The 11,550-nt window shown below is 34.9% G+C and overlaps 1 pseudogene; it reads right to left on the bottom strand.

Moving 5' to 3' along the window:
- Positions 1-1,198: 1,198 nt before the first annotated feature.
- LOC141425361 (small nucleolar RNA SNORA51) lies at positions 1,199-1,321 on the bottom strand (annotated as a pseudogene).
- Between the last annotated feature and the right edge of the window lie 10,229 nt (positions 1,322-11,550).

Here is an 11,550-nt window from a genome sequence, read left to right as displayed (position 1 = left end):
GCATAAATTAGAACAAAACTACACTCACACACACACAGAAGAAAAAAAAAAAAAAGCCCCACCAAGTGTCCCCAGTTCAAATGCAATACAGTTTCAGTAAGTTTTTCGGCTTGCAGGTGTAATTCGGTTGTTCTCTCATCAAAGGTAGGGAGAAAAAGAAAAAAAAGCGTCTGGAGGCAGTTCTGAGAGTGGTATCTGCAACTGTGGCTTGCCTGCCTGCTGCTCTCAGCCTGTATTATTTATGCGTTATTTATGCAGATCTCTGGGGTGAGCTAGCACTCACCTGGTCCCACAGGCTTTGTTTGCTCAGAGTTCTCCTGTGCGGGGGGGGGGGGGGGCTCTGCTACAGGCTTTTCCCTTTCCAAGCACTGGGAAAGGTGACACTGCCCTGCGTTGTCAGGCCTGCGTGTTTATTTACAGTTCACGTGGGAAGTGGGTCTTCCCTCCTCTCACAAGCGTCCCCGCTCCTGGTTGCTGGGCACGCGCCCCGCTCCTGCCAGAGCCTCTCCGGCCTGCCCGCTCATTGGCTCGTTTATTTACAGTCCCGGGAAGGATTCCCTTCCCCCAATCTTCAGCGCTCAGGGCGCCCCACCCTCTTTCCAGCATGTCTTAACTGTTCTTATTGCTTAGTACTCAGTTTCTCTTTTTTTCCCAGGTGGAGGTCAGTCTGTCCAGGGGGCTATGCTGCTCTGGCCCAGGCTTGTCTGTGGGGCTACCGCGGTACCGCAAAGCTCACCTGGTCCACGTCTTCCCAAGCCGTATGGGCGCCGGCCACTGGCGGCCCCGGGGGCCCTCCTCGTTTCTCCGTTTAACGTGAAGTGGAGATTCTCTGCGCCGGCTGGAGATGTGGAGGGGTCAAAGTAATGCCTTTTCTCGGTGATTATGCCTGCAAAGTGTGTCTCCAGCGTCTCTCCAAGATTTCACTATAGGAGGCTCGCTTTCTGCTTCCTACCTCTAGCCGCCATCTTGGAATTCTCATATGTTCTCCTTCATATGCGGATTTGAACCTAAAACAAATGCAGTAATGCTATTGGATATGGGTCACACACATGGATGGGTGGAATAGGTAAAAGTAGGAAAACCAAAACTTGAAAGTGATGTGGCACTGTAGAGGAGCTAATAAAGTAACTTAAACTGACAGAGGCCACTGTAGGAAGGTTACACTGTAGGAAGTAGTGAAGAGGTCTGGTGTATGAATGGGTCTCTTCCCATTCACAATACACAGGACCTGGGCTGAAGTGTATATGGGACAGGTTTACTTTACAATCTCTTTCTATACAGTCAGTGTAAGAACACAGCCTGTAGTAAGCACCAGGAGGCCAAGACTGGGGATCGTGGCAGAGAAATAGAAGCTATATATAATCAATATTGTATAGGAGGCAAAGGCAATTGCTCACAGAAATTGACATGATTAGTCTCAGAGAAGATAAGAAGTAGCAAAAGAAAGACATTAACTTGAAGGCAGACCTACAGAAATTATCAAAACTAAAAATATAGAGAACAAAGTTGAAAAGAAAATGAAAGAGACTTAGAGCATGGTGGGGGCATGACTAAATAATCTAAATACATGTACAGTCACACCTTTTATCCATGATATCACCATTTGTGTTTTCAGTTACTTGTAGTCAAAGTAGTCTCAAAGTATTAAGTGGAAAATTTCAGAAATAAATAACTGGTAAATTTCAAAAAGCATTTATAACTGGATGTTTTTATAATTATAATATTTATTATTATCTATAGTTATTAATCTTTTACTCTGCCTGATTTATAATTTAAATTTTATTATAGGTGTTTGTGTATTTTTGTGTGGGAAAAAATTATATGTACATGATTTGGTACTATACATGGTTTCAGCCATCCACTGGGGGCTGAAACATCTCCCCTCAGGATAAGAAGGAGCAACTGTATTAAGAATACCAGGAGAATAAAAGAGAAAGAGTAGAACAGAAAAGCACTTGAAACATTAGTGTCTAAAACCTTCAAAATAGTGAAAGACAGCAAGTAAGATCCCAGAAGCTTAATACATCCAATAGAATACACAGTAAATAAAATTCTAGACAACCTTGTAATTATTTTGCTCTATACTGTGTATCAACATGTACAATCAAAACAATATGTACAAATTTTTCTTTGATCAATTATTTTCTATGTTTTGGTGTACTCATTAATTTTGTATAGATTTACTTGATTTGCTTTTCTATGCAATTTTAGTGTTTAACTATAATTATTATTATTATTATTATTATTATTATTGTCATACTAGGATGAGAACTTAGGCATTCATGCTTGCTAGGCAGGTGTTCTATCACTTGATCAAAGCCTCAAGCCCCTTTTTTCTTTTCTTTTCTTTTTTTTTTTTTTTTTTTACTCTGGTTATTTTGAAGATATAGCCTTACTTTTTGCTGAGGCCAGCCTGGGCTGCAATCCTGATATTTATTCTTCCTGCCATTGCTGACATGACAGATATGCACCACCACACACAGCTTTTTTCCATGGAGGTAGGGTCTTGTAAATTCTCCCTCCAACACACACTGGCCTGCAACTGAGGTCACCTGATAGCCTCTTGTGTAGCTTGAGATGACAGGCACATGCCACCGCACCCAGCTGTTGAGCTGACCTCCTACAATAATCCTCCCAATCTTACCTTCCCAAGTAGCTAGATTACAGGTGTGAGCCACAGGGGCCAATCACTTCATTTTATTTTTAAATATATAAAATATTGACACATTTCAAAAACCAAAGTTCATTTCTATACCACCTCCTCTGCTCGTAAGTTTAAATGGTAACCCAGACTGTATGCACCTCACAACACATAAATTTCAAAAATGCCAAGTAGTTCTGTCACTCAAGGAAACAAGAAATTTGAAATTCTACCTCATAAGATTCATATAATAGCTATATTAAAAGTACATTAAAAAGATAAAGGAATACTGTGAATATATTCTAAATTTGATAATGTACGTGGAATGCACCAATTCCTCTACCAGAGTTCATACAAGGAGAAATAGTCTGAATAGGCCTATATATGTCGAAGATTGAATTAATAACAAATAACTTCAAAACTGAAACTTAGCCTTAGGTGAGACATAAGAACTTTGGTGAATTCTACAAGTATTCATGAAAAAAGATATACAATTCTCCACAACACTTTCCAGGAAGTATAAGCTAGGGGAAAACTTTATTCTATGTGGCTATTACTACCCCAATGCCCAAACCAGACAAAGGCATTCCAAGAAAGGAAAACTACAGATCAGTATCTGTTATGAACACAGATATTACAATTGCTACCAGATTAGGAAATCTAATTCAATAATTTATGAAGAAGAATTTGACATCACAACCAAATAGGATTTTTTTCCAAATATACAAGGCAGTATTCAAAAATCAACTAATGTTATTTATTACATGGAGATGAAAAAAGAAAAAAAATCACATAATTTTATAAGCAAATGTGTAAAGCATTTGGTAAATTCAACATTCATACATGATAGAAATTCCCAGTAAAATGGGAATACAGGGGAACTTCTATGTAATAAACATCTTTTAAAAAAATTCTACATCTTACATCATACTTAATGAGAAATTGCATACTCTTCCACTATGACCAGGAAGTCAAAGATATCTGATCTCACCACATTTGTTCAACATTACACTGTATATTCATGCTAGTACAGTAAGATAAGAAATAAAGAACATGCAGATTGGAATGTAAGAAATAAAACTATCCTTGTTCACAATTTTAAATTATAAAATAAATAAGGTTTAACTATACTATACAAAATATAGGATATATGATATACTATATATTCTTTGTTACATATATAATTATAAAATGAGAATGCAGATCAGCCAGGTGACTTTAGACTTGCCAATTATTTTAGAAACCACACCAAAAACTCAATATATGAAAAAAATATTAATAGGCTAGATAGCACTAAAATAAAAGACTCCTTCTCTGAAATATTCATTGTGAAAAAAATGTAAAGGAGAATCACAGGCTATATGAAAGTATTTGCAAACATATGTCTGATTACTAATACAATATGATATTCAAAAATGTACAAAAATATTTCAATGTTCAACATTAGGAAAATAAACAGTCCAAATAAAAATCAGCAAAAAATGTGCACCAAAGGAAATAAACACATGAAAAATGTGTACACAAAACATGGTCAATAACATGTCATTATGGAATTCCAAATTGAAATAATAAGTTATAACTATATACCTACTTGATGGAAAAAATCTAAAACACTGACAACATCAAATGTTATTGAAACCTACAGTATTCAGAACTTTAATTCACTAGTGCTAGGAATACAAAATGGTAGCACCTTTTTGAAAATTAGTTTGTTTCTTACAAAACTAAACATATTCTTGCCATGTTATTCAGTAATCAGGCTCCTTGTCATGCACCCAAAATATTTGGAAAACTTATTTCATAAAGACCTGTATATTAATATTTACAGAGGTATGTTTGTACTTACCCAAACTTAGAAACAATTAACATGTCCTTCAATAGGTGAGTGCATAAACAAATTGATATGCATTCATATAATAATCTATAGAAATAAAATAAAATAGGCTGCTCATACTCAGAATTAGGAAAATTTTAAAGGCACATTGCTCAATACAAAAAGTCAAAGTAAAAAGGCTACATAATATATAATTCCAACTCTATGGCATTTGGGCACAAACAGAATTATAGAAACAATGAAAACATCAGGGATGGCAGAGTTTCAAGGCTATCAGGAAGGAGTATGGTGAGAAGAGTAGGCAGAGCACAAGAGATTTTTAGGGCAGTGAAATTGATCCTATGACACTATACTTGTGCATATGTGTCAAAATTCATAGACTGCACAACACTAATCAGTGAACCCTTATATAAACTAGGGACTTAGTTAATGATGTATCAATAATGCCTTATTAATTATAACGAAGTTACCACACTATTGCAAGATGCTAATAGTAGGGGAAAATGAGAGGCAGGTAGTGAAGAACTGTATGAGAACTCTGTACTTTCTGCTCAATTTTTCTATAATTGTAAAAGTACTCAAAAAATGAAGGCTATTAATTAACAAAACAGAATTTTGTCTATTTTTAAGCATCTCAGGCTGTAAGTCTCTGTGATGGGTTCTCTAAGTTATAAAATGCTGATCTCTTTTAGTAGAGCTAAATAAACACTTTGTGTTAGCACTACTTTGTACATCTTGGTTATGGTACTTGTTTCTTGTTCTTTGCTTTAATTTTGAGGTCAGTGTTTGGGAACTCAGCCTTCAGAGAGCTCTAGTCTATACATTCAAAGTTTCATATTGGTGAATTGGATATTGTGACTTTCTTTTAATCAGTCCTCTGCTTTATTCTATGAAAAAGAGAATTACTTCTAGAGCTTGGTGTATAGCCTGGAGATTGTCCATCTATGCTTATTCCCTGGTGTTCTGGAAAGACAATCTTACGAGATGACTACAATGGGTATGTGAAAAAAAAACAGCCCAGAGTACAAATGTGGTTGTCAATTCCTTACTTATTTGCCATTATAAGACTTTTTGACAAGAGTGCCAAGATTTCTCAGGGTAGGCAGAAAGGGTGTACTTTGTCAATCACTCAGAAAATATTCTAGGATACTTTGGGGCTTTGATCTCTTTCTCCTACTGGGCTTTTCTAACTTGCCTTTTATGCTACTTTCCTAAAACTGTTGTTCCTGTCAACTTACTCATACTACAAACATGAACATGTTTTTTGTTCCTAAAGTAAAGGAAAAGAAATCACAATATACAGAAAAAATAGATACATCCCCAGAATCATAATCCTGAAATGGATGTGTCCATTATGAAAGAACTAAATATAACTTTTCTTTAGCCACAAGTCTTGGAGAAAAATTGGGGGCTGAATAATTCCTCTTCTGCTTGAGAGAAAGACACTTAATACAAAAGTAGTATAGCTATGTCAGTGGAGTCTGGTGCAATCAATGAAAGAAAAACAATAATTATGTTCTAACTTATGAAACATTTGTTTTGTGATTAAGCACTTTGCATGCCTCATATCACTTAACAATTTACTACATAACCTTGAAATAATGTCTATGATGTTACACATCAGATAATTATGGTTTTATATACTTATGTAACTTGCCTATAGTCACAAACTAATATGAGATGAAGTCAGGATTTGAACCCAAGACATCCTACTTTGAAATGAAAATGGCAAATTAACACTACTTAGCTAAAACAAATACATGAAGTAAATAGCCCTGATAATTTCATATAAAGAATATATACTTTTTAAACTTGTACTTGCAGGCCAAACTCAGATGTTAGCATGAGTTAGGATAGAAAATCTGTCCTACTCCTACGAAAAATGTCATTCAAAAGTTTTCTGATCTATTGCTTAGTGAACCTACATGACAATCCATGGACCACTTGAAAAACCTCTGTTCTAAGCCATCTTTTCCCCTTTTCCTCTTTCTGATTTTATGTTTTAGTTTTCTATTTTCTTGTGTGTTTGCTCTAATCAAAACAAAACAAAATTTCTTGCCACTAACAAAAGATAATTTATTTTCATTCATCACAATAAGATGTGAACAAAGTAAGAATGTTTAATGGTAATTGTAGTCAGGATATCTGATCAGTTTCTCTGCTATCTCCATGAATTACTTACCAATCCAGAGCTACATATTTCTTAGTCCAAATTGCTTATTTTCTGGAGCCCCAGGGAAGAAACCAGGAATTTAAACTCTGCTAATTTGAAAATTCAGGGCATTTAACTTGTTCTTGCAAAATTTTTAGCTGTCAGTCAGACTGGCAACTTCCACTTATAATTTTTTTAAGCATATGACACAATTGATCTTCTAACTAAGCCAGGAGAGGAAGGGGTTACAATTTCAGATCTTGGCTGAACTTCATGACTGTGAAAGATTAGCCTGTGACTGGATTCTGACTGCTTAAAAAGATACAACAAAGACTCCTCTTTTCATATGATAGATTATACACACATGGTTATCATCTGTTCCATTTGAGAGTCCAGTGAAACGATGGCAAAGGGTATAAGAAGCATAACAATCTCAAAGAAAAGGCGGGTAGTGCTATTCCTTAATAGAAAATAGAATACAAAGAATAATATCTGACTTAAGAAACTGGGGGAAAACACTGTATCTACTAATGCAAAGGAAAGATGCTATCACCAAGAGATAAATCTTTTTTCCCTATAGCACCCTAGAAAGTCTCAAAAACGGATATTTCAACTATTTCAAAGAGAGAGGGAGAACAAGGTTTGGGAGGATTGATAGAAGTAAGTGGAAAAGTTATCCCTTCCACATCTTGTCAACTTCTGACTACATAATACACCCATAGGCTATCCTTCAGCAAAGGAAAAAAAAGTCTCTTCTCTAAAGAAAACCATGTTGAGAGATTCTCTGTGAAAAACAATCATTAGCACACAACAACCAAGTCCAGCAGATGTTGGCTCTGCAAGGCTACAACATATGATGTACTGTGACCTGCTCCTCTACTAACAAGGTCAAGTTATCAAATTCACAACTTTATTTACAGATGTGTAGAACAACAGAGGCATTTGGCTGACTCAGTTTAAGGTATGGGACAGTTCATCCAGCCTGAAACATAAATTCCATCATTCAAGAGTAATAGTTAAATTCTCATCATATGCCTGCCACTCTCCTAGGCACTGGAGAAAAAGCAGTGAACATAAGACAGAAAAAAATTCCTTCTCTAGTGAGGATGACAGGAGACGAACAAATAAGAAAATTTGGAAATTGGCCAAGTTTTATAAGCAGTTTAGAGGAACATGAAGAAAAGTAGGAGGAAGTGGGACGGAGAGAGATGGCAATTTTTAATGGTGGTATAATGGGAATTCTCATGTATTTCTGTTAAGACCTGGAGGAGATGTAAGAGAGCAATTGCATAGACACATGTTTTAAAATGTTGAAGTAAGTATGGTAAAGGAAATATATCCTACAGATGAGACCATGCTTGAACACTTTATATCAAATGTGAAAGTATATATATGCCAGGGACTCAATGAATGAATTAAGAAATGAGGTTTGGGTGATTCATGTGAGGCTGCATTTTGTAGGGCCATGTAAGTCAACAAAGTATATGCAATAAAGCACACAAAGTATCCAACTCAATGAACAAATAGTCCTGTACAACCAGAGGCCTGATTAAATAAAGAAATTATCTTCAATCTAAAAAGTTTTTTTCTGCCTCCCTTCACTCACATCCCCCTAACCTGGCAACCAAGATTTTAATTTCTCTCGCTATGTATTGTTTTGTGTATTCTTGAATATGATGCTGGGTCACCCAGCGTACACATTTTGTTGTCTGACTTCTTTGGTTTAATATAGAAGGTGATAAATATGTATAATTGTATCAGCAGTTCATTTCCTTTTTTGCTTAGTAGTAGTCACTGTGTTTAGTTCACAAGTCTTACTTGACAAATTTCTCTTAAGTATACACTTATGAGTAGAATTACTAGTCATAGAATGGATATGTATTTAACTACTCAAGCTATATTATTTATATTAGTGCCAGCATTGTATGAAAGTTACAGTTGTTTTGGATACTTAACAGTACACTATATTATTGACCTTGTCAATTTTACTCACTTACTTATTGCCAATTTTTTTTCATGTGATTAAATTTACATATATCTTCTTCATGAGTATATTTTTAGAATTTTTTGCTATCTCTTTTAATCAGAATGTTTGATATTAATTGCTAATTTGTGGGGATTATTTGTATATTTTTATATTAGTTCCTTTTTAGATCTATATATTTCAAGTACTGTTTTCTAATCTGTGTCATTGTCTTTACTGTTCCCATAAATCTTTGAATTTAGTTTTATGTTGCAGGTCATTTTATTATAAGTAGATCTTGACATTTGTCACAGTTTTCTGCATCTATTCAAATAATCAAAAATTTGCTGAGTTCCTAAATTTTGGATTATATATTTTGTATATTTTGAAATATAATAAGATTTGTGGTTTTGATTCTAATATTTTCAAGTGTAGCTTAAAAATAAATATTTTGCCATTATTTGGTATCAATTATTTCAAATATTGTTAGAATATACAAATCTTCCCAAAGTCAGTAACAATATCAGGAATTCCAATTTTACCATATTTGTTGAGTATTATAGTGGAAATTCTAGCTAGTTTATTAAAACACAAAACAAATTTAAAAAACTCTCTCCTCAAGTGACATGATCATGTACATAAAAACATTACAGAATCTATAAAACAAGTTTGTTAAACTATGCTATTTATTGGTATAAAGAGTGAATAAATAAATAAATCTAAATTGGATTTGTATATACTAACAATAAGTTATTTAGAAATGAAAGTTTTAAAAGTCATCTAAACTAATATTAAAATAAAATATTAATTACCAATTAATATGTTCTATGAAAATATCAAAACACTGATGTAATAAAATAATAATCTAAATAAATGGAAAATAAGATATGTTTATTATTTGGCAGGAAATATTGTTAATATCTCACCCTTGCCTAAACATATGCACAGTTCTAATGCAACTCCAATCAAGATCTCAGCAGAAAATTTTATAGAAATTGGCAAATTTGTTCTACAATTTGTACAGGAATATAAAAGTCATAGAATAGTTAAACCAGTTTTTAAAATAAGAATAAAGTGAAATAAAGACTTATTAAATTTCACAATTTAAGTCCATGCTAATTAAAGCAATAAAGTGTTGGAATAAGGAATTTACACAGACCAATAAAAAAGACTAGAACCCACAAATACATATGTTTATGTTAATTAATTTTCCATTTAGATGTTAAAATAATTCCAACAGTGTTGTGAAACTTAGACTTTATTTGAAAAAAATCAAGTAACTCTTTATTGTGCTCTCACATTGTCACAAAAATTAACTCAAAATGGTTAACAGACATAACTGTAAAAAAAAGAACTGTACAACTTCTAGAGGGCAACACAGGAAAAGAAAATCTTTGGAACTTTGAGGAGGCAAGACTGTGTAAGTAACAAAAATTAGCATAAGAATAAGATGATAAACTGGACTTCATCAAAAACTTCTAATTTTCCAAAGACAGTTTTAAAAATTGTTATTACAAGTCATACACTTGGGAAAATATTCATAATATGACAAAGGTTTTGTATATATAAAATGTAACTAACTCATTAAAAGGATATCTCAATTTAAAAATAGGATAGTATATATGAAAATATGAATAATTAAATGAAGTCATCTAACCAATAGTGAGGATGTAAATAAATTCTAACATTGGATGAATTAAAAAAGTGGCTTAAAGATATTTCTGAACACCACTCGAGAATAAAGAATAGGTTGATCCAAGATGGCAACTAGGATGCAGAAGCAGACAGCGTGAGCTCCATGAATCAAAAATCTTGCTGAGACTCCGGTGCCACACTCAGCAGAAATAAAGCACCAAGGAGAATCAAAACTTTGATACCCTGAGCACGTAGCCTGCAGAAATCTTATCCACACCACATTATATTGAGAAAGCAAGAGGGCTCCCACCACTGCCAAATGCTGGCTCCAAACTTGCTTGGGAGCATTTGGCAGACCAAACAGGTGAGCATCAAGCATCATGCGGTATTCCCCTAGCCACCACTGGGATAAGCCAGCATAGCCCCCTGGGCAGACTGACCCTCTCCCTGCAAAAAAAACCAATACTGAGCAATAAACAATGAACTGAAAACTAGCACACAACAGAGGGTATGGGAACTCTGAAAGCACACCAGAGAAGGGGGAAGGGGCAAGGAGCTAATCTCCACATGAACTTTCAATAAACAAAGCCTGGAAAGGCAGAAGGGCCAACAGCCAGCCAGTGATAAGCTACTGCCTGAAATTGGGCAATTAGCAATCCACAAAGCTCATCTCCTGAGCCAATGAGCAACATCCAAAGTCAAACAACAGTGCAAAATTGAAAAACAATCAGCAAACCATCACAACACCTGACAGCAGGGGGCCAGCTGACAGATCACTGACCTTGCCCCAGAGAAAGGGGGTGAGACAAAGAAACAAGCCCCCAGTAAACCAGCAGTTTACAGTGAAAACAGTGAAAACCAAACTCCAAAGCAGGATGGCTGGTGGGCTACAGAACTGATCTCAGGAACCTGAGGACAACATACAAACTTAAACTTCCACAGCTTACTGAGGAAGGAGCTGACTGAGCATCTGCCACTGAAAGACAGAAGAAAAAAAACACTACCCTACCACCTGGCGAGACTACAACAGAGCTTCTGCTTAAATACTAACACTAGAACAGGATGCTGGAGAGGTTAACACCAGGACTTAAATTAAGACTGAAATTCTATTGATCCCGAACCTGGAGTTTATTTTTGTGTACTTTTTTGTTCATTTGTTTTGTTTCTTCTCTGTTAGTTTGTGTATGTTTGTTTACCTCTCCCTGTTGATTTCTTTGGTTTTTTTTTTTACTTTTTGTTTTGTTTTGTTAGCTTTACTATTGTGAATTAGTTAATACTAAATTACTCCCAGAACAGGGACAGAAATAGCACACACACACTAAGCT

The sequence above is a fragment of the Castor canadensis genome, chromosome 7 (genome assembly GCF_047511655.1).
Source record: "Castor canadensis chromosome 7, mCasCan1.hap1v2, whole genome shotgun sequence".
Classification (NCBI taxonomy): domain Eukaryota; kingdom Metazoa; phylum Chordata; class Mammalia; order Rodentia; family Castoridae; genus Castor; species Castor canadensis.
The sequence above is the reverse complement of the archived record's forward strand: the minus strand, read 5'-3'. Positions and strand labels throughout refer to the sequence as shown.